A 19,543-nucleotide genomic window follows, 5' to 3' on the forward strand; every position below is an offset into this window, starting at 1 on the left:
AAATGTAATCATATGAAGCCAGTATTATGCATTAACATAGAGCTCAGTTAACTTCATCAGGCTTTCCTCATTTAGTTGCAAAGATGGTGGAAAGCACAACACAGAAATTTCACGAAACAGAAGAACTCAGGAAAAGTCCAAAACATGAACTAAATTCAAAAGGACCTATAGATCTGGGGAACCACATCAAAGCACAGAGTACCTAAGGATGAAGCAGCAGAAGTGAGGAGAAAATATTCACATGGGGTAGGGTTGAAGTTGTACCCAACTCATGTCTGCTCCATCCCAAGAGAAGAGCAAACAGTAGCTATGGTATAAATGTATAATAGCACCAGGAAAGATAGAAACTTAGAGAAACAGATAGCAGGAGGCTGAGGTAAGATGGAGGTTCCTGGGGCTCTTTCAGAAAAGTCTGACTGTAGGGAAGGAGAGCTATTGCTTCCTCTCAGTGATTTGTTCATTTTCATTTTGTGCCTGGAATTAGCAGATTGTTGCCTAACTCTGGACATTTTTAACAGGAAGGGAACTTTTCTGTCAGCTCTGATATGATAATTATAAAAAATACCCACATATCTTTTAATTGAACATTCATTAAATCACTTGGCCAGGAATCCAAACAACAAAATGTCTATTATGCTATTCTGTGTGTAAAAGAAGTTATGCAACATGTTTCTTCTCAGAAGAGAGAATAAAAGTAAAACCACCCCCAGATGACCACTTTTAGCACTTTTATTTTACAGGCAGAGGTGAAGAACATGAATAAAATACATGTTCTTGAATTAATCTCCCTTGGGTGCAGAGAGAAAAGAGCTCATTATTCTTCTAACGGACAAAATTTGATTTTATTGACACTCTAGCAGTATGTCAACTGCTGGGTGTATCTCCCTAGGTTGTAGTTTTGCAGGCTTCATTTTCTTGCTTTCTCTCTTTCTTTCCCTATTTCCTTATTTTTTTCTTTTTCTTTCTTTCTCTTCCTTTTTCTTTCTTTCCTTCTTTCCTTCCTTTCTTCTTTTTTTCTCTCTCTCTCTCTCTAGCAATTCTATGATATATCCCCATATATGGGGATACATACACTATGTTGCAATTCACTTCTGAAAGAATAATTTCAATGAAAATAATATATAACATGTTCTGTCTACTACATGAGTATGTCTACTTATTTGTAAGTGGACCACATCTTGCACATACTAGGTAATAAACACATGAATTCAGTTTAAGAACTATATTGAAATATACATTTCTTTTTAATCATTTTGTGTCTCCATAGGCTAGCTTTGTGACTCACATCCAATAGATATAAAACACATACTTGGAGCGCCTGGGTGGTTCAGTGGGTTAAAGCCTCTGCCTTCGGCTCAGGTCATGATCCCAGGGTCCTGGAATCGAGCCCCACATCAGGCTCTCTGCTCAGCGGGGAGCCTGCTTCCTCCTCTCTCTCTGCCTGCCTCTCTGCCTACTTGTGATCTCTGTCTGTCAAACAAATAAATTAAAAAAAAAAAACACACATACTTGTTGGATAATGAATGAATGAATGCATAAGTTGATGATTGGATGAATGACTGAATAAGTAAATAGGTGTATGCACTAATAAAAATGTTGGTGAACACAGAATTATAGAATTTAATCGCTTAATAAGATCATCTATTTCTACCAAAACTCGTAGCAGACAGAATAATGGCCAAAGATGTTGGACGTCCTAATCCTCTAAACATGTGAATGTTACCTTACATATCAAAATGTTACCTTACATATCCTCTAAACATGTGAATGTTACCTTACATATCAAAACTGTGAAGATGTAAGTGAAGAAATTTGAGACAAGAAAGTTATCCTAGATTATCTAGGTGGGACTGATCACAGTAACCCTTAAAAGAGGGAAACAAGAGGTCAAAATCCAAACAAGTAATGTGACTAAGGAAGTAGAAAGTGAGAGAGAGATTTGAAGGTGTTACCCTACCCACCAGCTTTGAAGATGGAGGAAGGGGTTAAGATTTAAGAACGCTGAGCCGTTAGATTCTGGAGAAGACAAGAAGATGGAGTATCTTTAGAGGTTCCAGATGGATCCAACCCTACTGACATTTTGACATTAGGTGTTTTTGGAATCAGACTTCTATAAGTATAAGAGAGTATGTTGTATGTTGTTTGTTGTATATTGTTTGTTGTTTTAAGCTACAAAGCTTGTAATTTATGACAGTAGCAAAAGGTATTGGGTAGTTCTACTCAATGGATCTGGAATAAATTTTTGAATCTGAAATTAACTAAGTACACTCAGAATGCCTGAGGCAATAATTATCTAGCAAATAATTATCTATAATCTACAATATAGAAAACATACATATAATATATATCTATAATCTAGCAAATTATCTAGCAAACCCTAACATACTGCATCACTTTATACTTCAAAAAAGCAGTGTTAAGATCTCAAGATTAGTATAAACATAAGTACAATTTACCATGTGAAAAAATGTTTGGAAAACAAGTCTAGAAAAAAAAAAAACACCCTGAGCTATTAACACTATATTCTATAACTACATATTGATTTTCTCCTCTTGCTTTTATCAAAAAAACAAAAAACAAAACAAAACAAAACAAAAAAACAATGGCTTTCACAAAGGGTGATTTGAATAATACCTTGCATGCATTGTTTCAAGCAGAAATTCTCCATCTATCATTTCTGCTTGTATTATTTCACACCTCTCAAAGACATTCACATTTATTTGCAGGCGGCAAAGTCACCTGTCTGTGTTACATCTCTGGCTGCGTACCACAGAGCTTACTTTCCTCGATCTTGCATATATTGTTGGTGGTTTCCTTTCTTTCTTTCTTTTTTCTTTTTAAAGATTTTTATTTATCTATTTGACAGACAGAAAGATCACAAGTAGGCAAAGAGGGAGGCAGAGGGAGAGGGGCAAGCAGGCTCCTTGTTGAGCAGAGAGCCATTGTGGGCCTTGATCCCAGGACCCTGAGATCATGACCTGAGCAGAAGGCAGAGGCTTAACCCACTGAGCCACCCAGGAACCCTATTGGTGGTTTTCTTTATCTTCTTCTGTGAAGAGTATGTTAAATATGTGGTGTCAGCTCTGTTTTTCTGTTTTATTCTATTAAATTATACTAACTGTGGCTTTGTTATATGCATATAACACATTCAGAATTTCTAACAATGTTAGAGTTATGCAATAGATACAGTACATTCGTACTGCTTGTTTTCTTAAGATATCAAAGTTAAGGATAACGTTCTAATAGTATATTAATAACTTGGTTCAAATTAGGTCACTAATAGAAAAGGGGAAAATCATAAGCAGAAAGAAATCCTTAGAAAGGAGTTCTTCTAAAACAGTAGCATCAAAAAACAGGTATTGGATAGCCATACTCTATTTCAATCACCAACTGGAATTTATATTCCATGTCCCCATTCCACTTCTTTAGGACCACTGATAATCATTGTAATTATTACTGGACAATCATTTTAAATTTGACATCATTCCTCTAGGTGTTCTCATATAAACATTTTTTCCCAGTATATCAGCTCATGCTATGTATCTCTTTTTCTTTAAAAATAAATTGTCTTTATAGGGAAAAAATTCAGTATGGATGCCTGATTTCCTCCTTTCAGCGTGATTTTTCAAAAAGGTAGGATCTAAGATATGTGTTTATTTTCTTCTTATATAGAGGAAAATAAGGGACACAGAGACTCACATTGCTGTAAGGGGCCATGACTGTCATCTATGATGGTTCCCACTGAAAGCTTGAAGCTTTTATTTTACTGAATATACTAAATATGTTGAAAATTGGAAAGCCATAAACAGGATTCCAAGGACTCTCCCTACTATACCTGGATCTTATTGCTGGCATGATATGTCATTGCCTGAGACATTAAGCCACTAGCCCTCTGTTGGGGACCAACTATACCTCCTTCACAACCAGATATAATGGATTAATAATGAGGAGAGGAAAGTTGCCTTGTTTGTGCCAGTGAGGCTCTTGAGCACTCTCTATCTTCTCCTCCTGCCTGCTTTAGTGACTGCAGAGGAGATTTTTATTGCCAGATGTACATGCAGTTGCAAGGGACTGAAGCATCTCTCTCGGCTAATGAGCTGCAGAATATAAAAGTTTGGGGCAGTCTCTATGGAAACTTTTGAATATGGTGACCTATCAGTGCTGAATGTGTGTGAGGTGACAATTCCTCCTAGAAGGCAGATTGTCACAAATTGGAGATGGTTGGACTTTATGGGAGTCACTAAAATTATCTCTGCCTCAGTTTCCATCACTGTAAATGCATAGTCATCTAATTTGAAGTTACATTATCAGGATTAATGAGTAACCTAAATTACATTAAATTCTTCAGAAATAGGCGTTATATAAATAGGAAGCAATCTATTAACTGGGTAAAAGCTCAAGAAAAGAGAGGCTAAACTTGAAACATAAAATGTGATCTGAAATGTAAGTAATTGACCAAAAATCAGGACTTTGGGCCAATTACTGGACATCCAATCTTTGTCATTGGAGAAAAATTGTACAGAATATCCTTTCCTCTTTTCTAACATTTGCTTATTACATAAAGTAGATAATTTAGCACTAAATAAAGACATAGTTACATTGTCTCCATGTATCATTGCAGACTGCTAAAAAAAGAATTTTTTTAAATTGGTAGTCAGAATCTCTCCCCAACTGATAATAATTGGATCTCAAATTCAAAGGACATCGTTCAATTGAAAAAAAAAAATTGCCAGAGGAAATATAAAGGCTCTGTCCTTGGTATACAGTATTTTATATATTTTTAAGTATTACATCAAGTTCACTCCACAAAGACGGTAACCATTGACACAAATTATATATCGGACATTTATCTTAAAATACCCATCTGTTAATTGTTTATATTTCTGTTACTTACGCTGTAATGTCTCCTTGTGAGTGATAAGAATCCTCATTAAATTTTACTGATTGCCCGCTGAGTATACAGTGCTCTACTGAGATATTTTGATGGACTTAGGGTAGAGAAATACAGACAAAAGCTATTTGAGCCCTCCAGCGTAATCAGTGTGCATATTGTTAGCCTTATTTAACAATGTTTCTGTGGTTAACCACTTGGTTTTTAACAAGTAACATTGGAACTTTTAAAAGATGCCCACATACTATGATCCACACAAACCTAGTATTTAAGTAGGAAAAGAAGTGGACTTACACAGAATATTCTGAAAGTTTGTCACTAGTGATTTTGGAAACAAAGCTAATGTGGATATTTTGTTTTAAATATGGCAAATTGCTTAATCAGGGCATTCTTCAATGAGCTAAAATATATAACTTGTAAAGAATGCTTTGCTAGACAAATATCAACAGGAAGCTATATGCATTTTACAAACAAAAAGAAAGAAAGTAAACATCACTTTTCTGGGGGACAGGTTGAAGATGAGTTACAGCATAGCAGGATATACATAAGGCACTAAAAACTAATCAGGATGACACATGATCTCCAAATAGAGTTGAATACTCTTTTGATAGATATGATTCTGAAAAATCCTTGTCTAAATGATTCATACTGGATCTGTATGATTTCCCCAGTGTCCCTTTCATGACTACTGAGAAATCTTGGAGATCACAAGAGAATAATATAAGTTAAGAGGATTCACAAATTCTATAAAGACCTACATGTTGCCCAGGATGGTTGATATGGTTGATATTTCAACCCATAACAATGCTTGGTACAGATTATTAAAAGTGAAGAAGGAATGGAGTTAATGTATTATTTAATAAACTCCCCCATGTCTCACTGGGTAAATAAAACTCCTTGGGAATATATTTATAACTAAATATTTTATAAATTCTTTTATTCAGAAATAATGTCTGTATATTAACTTTGTATATGTCCCTACATACACGGGCATGAGCACACACACATCCCAAATATTTTATGGTATTTTAATATATTCCAGGAATTGTGCTAGCTATTTTACTCATATAGATTCATTTTAATTTTATACCTAGAAAGGTGTCTTAGTCTCTTTAGGCTGCCATAACAAAATACCACACAATGGGTAGCATATAAATAAGTTTCTTTCTTATAATTCTAGAGGTTAAGAACTCCAAGATTATGGTGCCAGCCTGGTCCCTTCTGGTAAGAGCCCTTTTCCTAGCTGTAGACTAATTATTTCTCACTGGGTTCTCACATGGAGAATGGACAGGGAAGCTTGGGGTCTCTTCGAGAAGAACATTAATTCCATTCATGAAGGCTCCACATTTATCATCTAATCACCTCCCAAAGGTCCTACCTGCTACTATCATCACCTTTTGGTGCTTAGGATTTACCATAAGAAATTAGATAATACCAAAAGGTAAGATACTGATATTCAATTTTCAAATAGCATTGAAGAAATGTCTCTTCTTAAGTTCAGTGACTAAATAATTAAGATTTATTAATCTTAGGAGGAAAGAAGGAAGGAGAAAGGAGGAAGAAACTAAGGTAAAGACTGTTTAACAAAAGATTTGCTTATATATAAAATGGTTTGAAACCCATTAGCAATAAAGCAAATATCATAACTAGAAGATCTTTGAGGAATAGCACTCCACAATGGAAGGTACTAAATGATATACATATCAAACTGTTCATTCTATTAAATATCAAAACTGTATTTGAACCTAGGAAGTATAACTCTTGCCTTTAAATGAAAACATATTATTGATTTTATTTACTGCCTTTTGAATGAAAAGATGTTCAATTTATCACTGAACCATGAATTTCTAAATTTATTCTTCCATCAGCCATTTGCAGGTTGCCCCTGCATTCCACCTCATTATAGAGAAACATTTTGCTTCCTTCTGCAATGCAATGTCTTGATATAGAAAGGGTCATAAGTTGTTCAGGTGACCCAGTGGCATGATATTTTGAAAGCTATAGTCTTCTGACCTAATGACTATATTATAGCTTTCAGAAATAATGAGTTAACATATTATATTGTGGAAATTTTGAAAATTATGTGGTACCTAAAGCCAAAATATGGGAGGGTTATAAAAAATTATTAGGCACGTCTAAATGTGTACACCAGGATTTTGAAAATCCTATATCCAAAATTATTAATCTTCACATTCATTTTGGCTGTATATGCATACATTTAAATAAACTAAGTTTTGGTGAAAAGTCCCTTTTTGTTTACTGCAGCAGCCTTATTCCTTTCTCTAGGAATTAGTGTTTTAAGAAGAATAAAAGTTATTGATTCATGTCCATTTTTACTTGAAAAATTATTTAAGTATACAGATATATATTGTATTAAGTATACAGGTATATATTAAATATATATAGAGACATCTATATCAAATATCTATATATTTATATATGTATTATTTTTATGTATTTCCAAATATATTTCTAAAAAATGTGAAACATAATATTCCAGATGATATAATAACTCAAAAGTAATTACTTCTCACCCCAATGTCTATTTCTTTACTTCTGATATCAAGAGGGCATAGAGAAGGCAGCTTTCTTAAACATAATCCTCTTTGACTCAGAGTTTATTGGTTATCAGCTATTTGCAGTGAAGAATAAGTCTAGATTTCTTTATTTTGAATATTGACCCTTGAGGGAGTTATATTTCAGAGCAAACATTTTATAGGCTTGGGTGGTTCAACTTCTAAATATATAATTTCAGAGATCATTTCTTCCTAATTTTTTTTTCAGTTAGCAAGAATTACAGTGTAATTTCAAATTCAATTCAAGTCTTTGACCCTGATCTGCTAGAAAATAAATATACCCAATCCAATTACATCAGTGACCAAAGAATGCTTTCTACTCCTTGCAGATGCTTCTTTTCATTGTTCCCTGAGGATAAGACAGACTTAGTGAGTGGGTGACCAGTTACATGGGAGAGTAATAGCTTATAGGACAGGTTTTCACCCAATTTCTATAGGAAGACATCACACTTTGGTGATAATGTGAAATGTGCATTTCAATCCAGCTGTTTAATTCACTGCTCTTTTAAAATAAATTAACCTTCTAATGTAATGAGAAAGCTTAGAAGTTAGCAATATTTCATTATTTCCCAAGTAAATCTGTTCCAAAGCAAAGTAACTACCAGAACAGTAGTATTCCACATATTTTAATTATCTGCCAAGTGCTGAAACCCAGAAAGTTATCTTGTCACAGCAAATAAAAACATATTGAAGTTATTTCTAAAGCCTTCAGTGCCCAAACTGTGGAACAGATCAGTTAAGAAAAATGGATCAGGAAGGAGATTGATAGGATTCATGGGTTTTTATTTTGTTTTGTTTTGCATTTTCAAAATATTGACAAGTAGAGATTGCTTTTAAATATGGTGCATTCTAGCTTACATTTCAGAGTACAGTTCCTGCAAATGGTAATGCACAATGGTAAGAGAAGTTATTAATGCAAAATGGCCATTGAATTCCAAATGAGGATTCCAGGGGAGCGAGCCCTTTGAAGAGTCCCTCCTTATGATTGAATCAAGATAATCACAGGCATGGCAAGTTATATGTTCTGAGAAAAGATGCTCCATGCATCCAAATGTTTTGAAACACAGGGTGATCTCTTTTCCAGAAATAACAAGAGCAACACATTCTTCTATCATTTACTACCTATTTGACCTTGATCCAATCACCAAGTCTTATGGTGCTATAATTCTCACCTCCAAAAAATAAAATACTAACCTATTAACAAGAGACCAGAGAGAAGAAAAATAAATATTAGCAAATTAAAGTGTGTCTCATGTGCTTAACTGATTTATGAATTATCTATTTATATATGGATCTTAGGACCCATGAACACCATCTCTAAACATATCTATAGTTTATTTTATAAGGCATAGATTAGTGTTTTTCTCCTTGACTTTGTAATCAAATCACACACAAATCATATGAGGAAAATAAGCTTTCTCTGAGAATATATATATTTTCTCTTCATAGAGTTCTGGACTAGGTAAAATTCCAGCTATAATTGAGAAGATTACTTATCTGTGACCTACTATATTTACTCTTTTGGAGGACAAAATCAGTAGGCTCTTGAGGTCCAATCAGATCAGTGATCGTTTGTGCATGGTTTTAGTTAATTAAGATTGTTTTCAGGACGGTAAGCCTCACACTTAGCTTTCAGTGAGATTTGACTTGTAAGAATAAATCAGTGCTTTGGAAATGTCATGTTCTCATTTTAATGAGTTTATAATTAAGCAGAACACAGGTTGTTTTCTTTACTGAATCCCACCCACAAGGATTCTATTGATTTACTGTTTCATTATATGAAATAGCACGTCAGGGTGAAGGTAAAGCAGAAAACAAATTATGATCTAATCTAAGATGTAGATCTGTATTGGAGTGAGACTGCTGACCTGTGAAATACATTCAAGGAGTATTTACAAAATCATTCCTATTGTCAAAATGATGAAAGGCGATCTTCTCTAGATGTTGCAGTGGGGACTGAGAAATCAAGAAGTTTCTAACAGTACTCATGAACCTAAAATGTTAAAATAAATTGCACATATTTGCATGAATAGATTTTTTTTTCAATTGTAGAGGAATAATTTAATCCCCCTAAAGTGTATTTATGTATGGGGAAGATAGATTTGGAGAGAACAGTGTTGCATGAAGAGGAACTACCAAAATTAAATTGATGAATGTTGAAGATTACAGTTAAGCTTGTATTTGACTATGTGTTTTCAAATATCATTGTCAACACCAAAATTACCTTGAGATTATTACATTACATGGACCTTACCCATGGGACAACGTTCCTCACACAAGAGATCTTTATTTTTATCAACTAAAATAATGTCTCCATATAGGAAAGACATTTATAATTGTAAAGAAAAAAATTAGTTATCATTATTCTTTCATTTCTTCAATTCTTTAACCAGAATCATTGAGTCCTACTTTATATCTGGACATGGTATAGTTGTTGGTAGAAATTAGAATAAAGAAATGAACAAAACATTCTCTGTCCTGTAGAAGTTAATAAATATTAGTAATTTAAATGTAACTTGGGGCATCTGGATGGCTCAGTCAGTCAAAGGAAGAGTACAAGTAGGCAGTGGCAGGGGCAGAAGGAGAGGGAGAAGTAGACTTCCCACTGAGCAGGGAAACCTATAAGGGGCTCAAACCCAGGATCCTGAAATCATAACCTGAGCTGAAGGCAGATGTTTAACCAGTTGAGCCACTCAGGCGACCCTATGTGGACATCTTTTTAAGTGAGTTCTTGTTTTTGAAATAAGATCTGAGATCCATTTACAGACATAAACTATTCCAAGAAGGTACCCTCTTGTCTTTAGTAATTTGCATTTGAATTGGATTTCTGACCAATATAGAGCACATTATTTAAAGTTGCATTAAGAGAATAAAAGAAAGAGAAGAAAGGAAGGGAGGGATAGAGGGATGGAGAAGTGAAAAAAAAGATCGAGAGAGAGGGAGGAGGGCAGGCAGGCCATGAAGTTTGTGTAAGACTTAACACAATTTATACAACCTATAGATAGCCAAAGAGGTAAAAATGCTATTTTGTGATGTTACTGGAATTAAAGATTTGGCCCATATTCAAAAGTTTCATGATTAATCAAATTATTATTTTTTTGAGATTTCTCAGTGAGCCTTTAAGAAAATAAGGGAGATATAGCATACTTAGGATTGGGGTGGTAGAGTTCCATTTGAATTTTGTGGAAAAGTGCCTGTATCAGAATATCTTAATCTTAAATATAATTTTGAAAGATTGCCTACAGTAGATATTTCTTCATAAGATATAAGAAATGCACTTAAGTTTCATATCTGATAAACACAAAGAAACATGAAAGAGAAACAAATTATAATTAACTTGTCTCCTTGTGATTTGCTGACTACAAAAGTAACCTCAGATGAAAACATATAGAAGGAATATGATTAGTCTTGAGGAATCACACACTGTGGCTCACATATTCTCCACAAATAGTTATCAACTGTGAGTCAAATCAGATTCATCACAGAGAAAGATAAACATGTGAATTAGTACTTATCATAAAGGATAATCATTAGTTAAAAAACTAATTTGAAAATCAGTTTTATTTGAAATATAAAACATGATATCCTTTGATATATCTTTAAAATGGAAACTAGTGATATCCTTTAGCCTGAAAGTAGTTATTATGATAAAGTATGTTAGTTACTAAGAACCTTCTAAGTGCCAAAATGATCATTCATTTATTTATTCATTCATTTACTCAAAAAACAATTGTGTACTTATTGTGAGCCAGTCCCTATTTTAAGCAGTGAATAAAACAGTCTTTAAGTTCAAGGGGATTATGTTCTACTGGGAGAAAACGTATAGTAAATAAATAATCAAGTCATATTGAATAGATTGGTCTGTTTTAAGTTTATGAAAGAATAAATCAGGGATAGAAACTGATGACAGGAAGTATGCTATTTTATACAGGGTAGTGATTAGTTGGCTTGAAATGCTATAAAAATTTACCATAGACAGGCTGGATTATACAACAAACATCTCTAATGGTTCTGGAGTAAGAATTCGAAGATCAACGTGCCCACATATTTAGTTCTTAGTGAGGGCTCTCTTTCTGGAATGGAGATGGAGATCTACTAGTTATGTCCCCACATGGCAAAGAGAGAAAGCGTTAGCTTTCTTCCTCTTCTTATAAAGACACTAATGTCATCATGCGAACTCCACTCTCATGATCTAATGACATCCCAAAGGCACTACTTCCAAACATTGTTGCATTAGGTTTTCAACATATTCAGCCATAGCAGGTCAAACATCTCTGACAAAGTGACACATGTGCAGAAAAGAGGATGACAGGAAGGAGTTAGTCCTATAACTAACTGGAGAAAATTGTTCCAGAAAAAGGTCCTGAAGTATGAGGTGTTTAATAGTGTTCAGGCTAAGGTGAGAAAATCAATGACTGAAATGAAATGAGCAAGGAGGAGTTTGATGGAGGGTAATGTAGTTAGGTAGTGAGGATGCCCAAACATCTACAGTTTTACAACCCAGGGGAAAGGGGCATTTTGATGAATAGTAGTTGAGTTCTAGATACATCTTAAACTTAGAAAAGGCTATTTTAAAGGCTACATGTAGATTAAAAAGATTTAAAACAACAACAACAACAACAACACAATAACAATGGTGTCTTCAAGGTTTTTGTGTGAAACAAGTAGTGAAATGGAGTTGCCATATACTGAGGTGGGAAAGATTATAGAGAAAACTGAGGAAATCACTGAATTCAGCTTAGGGAATGCTGTTTTGAGATGTCAACTAGATATCCAAGTGGAAATTTCAAGAAGGTAGTTGGACCTAAGAATCTTGAGTTTTTTTTTTTTTTTTTAAAGATTTTATTTATTTGACAGAGAGAGAGATCACAAGTAGGCAGAGAGGCAGGCAGAGAGAGAGGTGGAAGCAGGCTCCCTGCGGAGCAGACAGCCTGATGCGGGGCTCCATCCCAGGACCCTGAGATCATGACCTGAGCCAAAGGCAGAGGCTTTAAACCACTGAGCCACCCAGGCGCCCGAATCTTGAGATTTGAGTGAGATCAAAACTAGAAAAGAATATTCATACATAAAGTCCCATAAATATTATTAATGAAAATATTATTCTTCCCAATATCCAGATGGGAAAAACTGTGGTCTACATAGGTGCCTTTTTGTTTGTTTGTTTGTTTGGTTTTTTTTGTTTTTTAAATTTTATTAGCAAATTGCAGGTTTCATTGCAAAATAAAATGGAAACAATAAAAGCACAATTACATAGGTGCCTTTTTGAAGGCCACGTAGCTTATAAATAATGGAACTATAAGTGGATGTAGCATATTTTTATGGCATAGCCCATAATCTTTCTTTCCACATGATTTAAGTTATAGAGATTATATATTCAAAATAAATCAACCCCAATATAACATCAAGAAGAACTACTTAATTATCCATCCTCCTTCTTTTGGGGGAAATCTGACATTTCCTTAAAGTCAAAAGAACTTGAATTCATTTAGTTATTCAATAATAGTATATATTGGGAACCATTATATGCTAAACTTTCTTCTAGATACTGACAGTTCAATGGTGAATAAGACAGATTATATCTCTGCCTTAATGAATGCTATGTTCTGTAAATACCTAACTAAAAGTGTACAATTTTAGACTATATTAACTGCTTTTTTATCATTGAGAGTTGAGTGAAGATGAGTGATCAGGGAAAGCCTTAAGCAGAATACCAAGTAGAAAGAAGGAATTTCTAGATCTGGTGTTGGACATGGGGGAGTGATTAGGGATGGGAATGAAGAAGACATGTAGGAACAAGGATGAGCCAGAGGGGTGGGATGGTGAGGAGGGGGATAGGAGGATTTATGGAGTACAAAGAAGCAAGTGAAAGATTCCTGAAATAGGAGGAAGCTTTGTCAGCTGGAATAATCAATAGATGTAAATTCACATTTATTTGCTGATAATTATTTTCAAATAATTCAGAACCATTCACAGGTTTTTGGTCTATAGATTTTTTTTATTAAGGTCATCTCCAATAGATTCACAAATGAATTCACACCCTAACCCACACATGTACACATCTAAGAAGGATTACCATAAATTGTGGTCTTCAAAAGCATAATGTTAACCTTTATTCCACCAGTCTGAGATGGTTAGAAACTGAGAATTCAAGATCAGTATGTTGTAAGTCATGGAAATCATAAAACTGATAAAGCTCAGCAGAAGAGGGGGACCAGAATCTAGGATCCTGCTGTGTTACATTAGGAGAGAAAATGTTGCTATGACATATATAATCTTGGGTCAAATGGACTTCTTTGAAAAGATTGTGATTTGTCGGTAGAGTCCTTCTGTCAAATGAAGCAATGAAATTCTTCCAGTTCTTAGCAACCAGACAGAGATTTGTCTTTTCTAGATTGCCCTAGGTGCCAAAGAATGCCAGCTTGCTGGGAAAAAGGAAACCATATTAAACACGCCTTCCATTAGATTTGGAGACCTATTGGTATTTTTTTTTTAAAGATTTTATTTATTTATTTGACAGAGAGAAATGACAAGTACACTGAGAGGCAGGCAGAGAGAGAGAGAGAGAAGGAAGCAGGCTCCCTGCTGAGCAGAGAGCCCGATGCGGGACTCGATCCCAGGACCCTGAGATCATGACCCGAGCCGAAGGCAGCGGCTTAACCCACTGAGCCACCCAGGCGCCCCCCTATTGGTATTTTTTGACCCTCAGGTATTTTGGATCCCGAATCTTTGCCTATGATTACAGTGCCAATGAAAAGCAGTGTCTGGGGGGGGGATGCAATAAATTGATAGTAAAGGACAAAAATATCAATATGATCAAGAAGGCATCTGATCATCCATGGAAAATACATATATTCTGGTTCACAAAGAAAAAAAAATGACAGAGGAAGACATCCATTATTTCAGAGATCAGTGTAAATAAAGACACCAAGTGGTGGTTTAATTTCTCTAGCACATATGTAGTCTGTACTGTCAATAATTTGAATGTAAAATATACACATTTCCCCCTAGGTCAGAATATACTTAAATGTTTCAAGCTTTACATGGAGAAGGAGTAGACATAAGCATCAAAAAATGCAGTATAATCGACATTTACATAGAATCTTCCAGTTTATAATATGTGCGCTCATGTTTTCCCTTGCTTAAATTACATAACAATACTGGTAGATTTATTACTTCCAACTTGAGAGTCAGAAGGTGTAAGCAAGTTTCCAGATTTCAGAATATAATAAAGGATAGACCCAAGGGGCTAAACTGAGTCCTAATATAGAAAAACTTCAATTCTCATAATTCCTCCCAAATGGGAGAACTATTCATTAATTGTCACTTAACATGCCCCATCTCCATGCTCTCTCTTCCTTTGTGTGTTACAATACATTGGTAAAAGGAAAAGAGACATCATAATGTTTAATTATAGTCATCTGTTACTTTCAGAATTTTGCATGTGATTTATAGAAATTAAAATATTATAACTTTGATAAACTTTCTCATCTATATTATAAAATGACATTCAATTTCTTCAGGATTTAGGTAGTATCTAGATAAGGGTTTTTTTTTTTTCAATTAAATGTAAAAATAGGAACATAATTGATAGTGTTTTTCTTGAAGAATCTATTCATATATCCACATTAAGAATGCCAAGGTCCTGCTCAAACATTCTGACATTTCAAAGTTAAATGAATCTTGGCATATAAGAAAAAAAGGCTATTCCCTTTGAAAAATACCTGCAATTGTACCAAAAGGCCCACAAAAACTAATAAAGAAACCAATTATGTCCTAAATTTAAATTGGAATTTATAAGCTCTTCAATGGAAAAAGAAAATTTGGAAAAGAAGAATAGGTCCTAGAAAATGATTAATTTATAGTGGGAAAAAATCCTCCATAAGGATTTCATTCTAGGCACATGCAGGAGTTGCAATTATACTCTATCCTGTTTTGCCAAGAGAAAAGGAAAACAAAACAAGTTCTCCCTTGTAGAAAGAGGAAATAAAAGAGAAAAGCTGATTGCACTGCCTGGAAAGGTGGTATACCAGTTTGTTAATAGAACTGGCAAAAGTCAATTGCTTTTTCAGATTAGACTGGATGCGATAGAAATTCTTGAGGAGGGATAAATGTTTATTAGTATTTGGTTATCTATGGGCATGATTCGTATATAAATCCGTTGTATTAATTTTTTTCTGTAAATTTACCAAAAGTGTATGTTAAATCTTTTGAACTTCATTCTACTTATAAACATATAAATTAATTATTTCTTTCTTTATGGCACCAAGATGGTTCATAATACCTTTTAACTTTGCATTGTCTTTCTTCACTGGTTGACAAATAATTTCTGGACTAGTTCATCCAAACCTTTCCATTCCCACTTATAATTTTACTTTAAAATTTTACTTGAAAATTCACTAGTTCATCCAAACCTTTCCATTCCCACTTATAATTTTACTTTAAAATTTTACTTGAAAATTCAAGAAAATAATAATGACATAGACCAAATATCCAAGCCCCTGTCTCCCCTGGTTGCAAACAAGATATTCTTGTGATCCAGACATTCTTTTCTTCAAGAGTCATGTGAGTGATTGCCAGTGAGATGTTAGTGAATTCTCCTAGGCCAAGATAAGTTACATGAATTCCAACTTTCTCATCTTGAGAAAGCCAGAAAAAAATGGCCTGGATATTACTTGAAAAAATTAAAATGTACTTCAAAAAATGTATCTGGAAGCTCCCACCTGACTCTAACCCTCAAAAGAGATCCAGCTCCTGACCTGTCCATCTCCCTGTTAAACTGTAATAAAAGAAGCAGTGGTTCCTAAATAATTATTTTAAATCCTTGTAAAACTAAGCAAGAGGAATGGGTGTCAAAGTACTATCTAAGTTCAATTGATTTATTTTTTTTAATTGAGCAAAAGATAACTAACACAAATAAGAAAGTTATTCAATCTGTATAAAGTCATCTTAGAATCTTTTTTCTCTTCTTTAACTTTAAAATAAAATGCACTCAGTAGCTGACCCCAATCATAGTATTAATTTTATCTCATTTTAACCTAAGTGGAAGTAAATTCAATAAAAATTATGTGGACAATTTGGGTGCCTGGGTGGCTCAGTGGGTTAAAGCCTCTGCCTTCAGCTCTGACCGTGATCTCGGGGTCCTGGGATGGAGCCCTACATTGGGCTTTCTGCTCAGTGGGGAGCCAGATTCCCCACCCCCTCGCCTGCCTCTCTGCCTACTTGTGATTGCTGTCTGTCAAATAAATAAATAAAATCTTAAAAAAATAATATGTGAACAATTGTCTATAAAAAGCTCACGTTTTGAATTTTTTTTTTCACCTTCTCTCCTCAAGATGAGGGAAACACAAACATCACGTAGAACAGAACTTCTCAATCTACCTGTGGTGACAAATTATTTTTTTATGTCTGTTTGCTTGTTTTAATTCATCACAGACCAGACTAATATTTTTGTAAATATACCAAATCACTGTAGAAATATACCAAATCACTGTAGAAATTTCTAAGTGTTCCTTCTCACATTTTGTGCTAATCGCATGGCAGACCAGTAAGATATTGCAAGTTGATGTGAGATTATGCACCACACTGTGAGTTGCACTCCCAGAGAATATTTTAATAACTTGCTCTTGTGTTTATTCCTCCCATAGGACAATGTACCTTGGAGATCTTTACGACAGGCTTATGTCTTATTTGTTGCATCCATAATAATAGAATACTCCCAGGAACATAGTAAGTGACTACTAGATATTAGTGCACTGAAAGTGTGAGGGAAATAATCGAAATCCTTTCAAAATACACAAGAACCTTAGGCTCCTCTGACTTGGGAGAGCCAGAAAAGTAGGATCAAACACCACATTATTTTAAAAACAAGAACAAAGCTCACATATTTACTTCCTTATCTCCAATTCCATATACGTCAAGAGTGCTTGGAATTAAATTAGAGTAACTTTCATCTCTAAGAGAGTGTTTGTAAATATAGTGGATCAACCCAGGCTATGAAATCAGAAAAGCCTTCGATTGATCAAGCTAGAGCTGATTTCTCTAACAGGCACTCAGTGGGAATGGTCCAGATTGAGCTTTGATGGGCAATTCTCTTTTCTTTCAAATAGTCACACTGATCTTTACTTTGTGTAGTATTAGTCTGCTAGGGCTGCCAAAATAAAATCTGTAGACATGGTAGTTTAAGTAGCAGAAATGTATTTTCTCACAGTTCTAGAGGCTACAAGTCCAAGGTCAAGGAGTCAGGGGTTTCTACTTCTCCTGAGGCCTATCTTCATGATTACAGATGGCCATCTTCTTCCTGTGTCTGCATGTGGTCTTTTTCCCTACGTACGTGCACTCCTAGTGTCCTCTACCTCTTCTTATAAGGATAGCAGTCCTGTTGGATTAGGGTCCCACCTGTCTTCATTTAATCTCAATTGCTTCCATAAATCTCTATCTCCAAATAGTCTTCAACATATGAATTTGGCCTGGGGGGCACATAATTCAATCTATAACACGCTGGCATGTTATTGTGAAAAATTAGAGATGATCTACAAGGTACAAGTTTGAAGGCATTCCCCTCATATTGAGCTCTCATTAAGTCATTATTATTAACAATGAAATTTATTATTGCACTATGTCCTGATTATTATCAACTGCAGTCAGGTACTAGGACTTAGCAAGTGCCCTTAAAAGCAAAGTCCAATTAAATGAATGCTTTAACGAGGAAGAGACAGGGTTCTCTTTTTTAAAAAGAAGAAACATCATAGTTACTGTACAGCTGCATGAGAGTTGTGATATGCTAGAAAGGCACATTGATAATAATAATATAATCATAATAAAAGCACTGGTTTAAATTAGCAGATTTAAGGGGGGAAATGAGGACCCAGGTCATTTGATCTTATACTTAATAATACTGACATCTTAACCTTGCCTTAACCTGATGCATTAGCAAGCATTTGAACCCACCGGGGATTTCATTTTTTACCAAATTATTTTTTTTTCCCCCTAGAAACCATGATTACTAATCAACAGTTGTATTTTAATAGGGTCTTCATAGTGGCTTTCTGATACAGCATGAATAATTGCCTACCATCTGTATTACTCAACTTTCATAACAAACTTCGGCTACTGAATTGAAAACTAAACGTGTTGATCTATTCACTACACAGAACTCATGCATGAAATGCAAGAGAATGTCAGAGAAATTATCCATTTATTTAGATAGTCTTTTAATTAGTTCTTCCATTTTTGTTTAACCCTTTTTAGTCTGTCATTTGCACCACCAGCTACCAATATGGTAGGTGGTAGTCTGGGTATCTAGCTGATCCTGTTTATAAACACTCAATGTCAGTAGTTCCTGACTCATAAACAGAAGTGAAACTCATTGGTTAGCTCCATCTATTGCTCTGAAATAAATGTGTCTGCATTGCAGAACTTTTCACCACTTTGGATAATTTTTATTTCTTCATTCAAAAGAGGACTCTGTGCAGGCCACGAAGCGAAGGCCACGTTACTTAGCAGAATTGTGAATAAGCACTAAATTTACTTACTAGTGTGTACAGGAGTTTCTATTCACTGTATATAATGCATACAGTAACTTCTCTATTATGAATACTAAATTGACATATCATTTAAATGAAAGCTCCGATTTTCTAAGAAATTGTTCATTTTTACTCTTGGAAATTATAAAAACTCTCTCTTTTCTGAGTAAGTATATGTTTCCAGTGCATCTGTAGAGTCCCCAGAAAACAGGGAGATAATGCTCAAAGTAAAGATTGTTTCTGGTTCTAAAAATCCCTTTGAACTGTAAGTTCAAAGAATAGGTATTATGATGTAGTGACAAAAGTATCAAATGCAGGTCTTCACCAAACAGACTATTTCTTGGGGTGGGCTAATAACTGCTAACTCCCTTAGGGACTATGTCTTCTGTTGCTGATTTCTGTTCCTTCACTTTGCAGTTATAACCCTCTCCCTACCTATTCCTTCTTCCCAAGTCCTCCACCACTTCCACATGGTGATTTTACTAAAAGAGATTCTGTGTGTTTGGAGTCAATCCGATAAAATCTTAGCTCTATCCATGACTACTTATGTGACA

This window comes from Mustela putorius, unplaced genomic scaffold (genome assembly GCF_011764305.1).
Source record: "Mustela putorius furo isolate JIRA1106 unplaced genomic scaffold, ASM1176430v1.1 tig00000083_pilon_pilon_pilon, whole genome shotgun sequence".
NCBI lineage: Eukaryota > Metazoa > Chordata > Mammalia > Carnivora > Mustelidae > Mustela > Mustela putorius.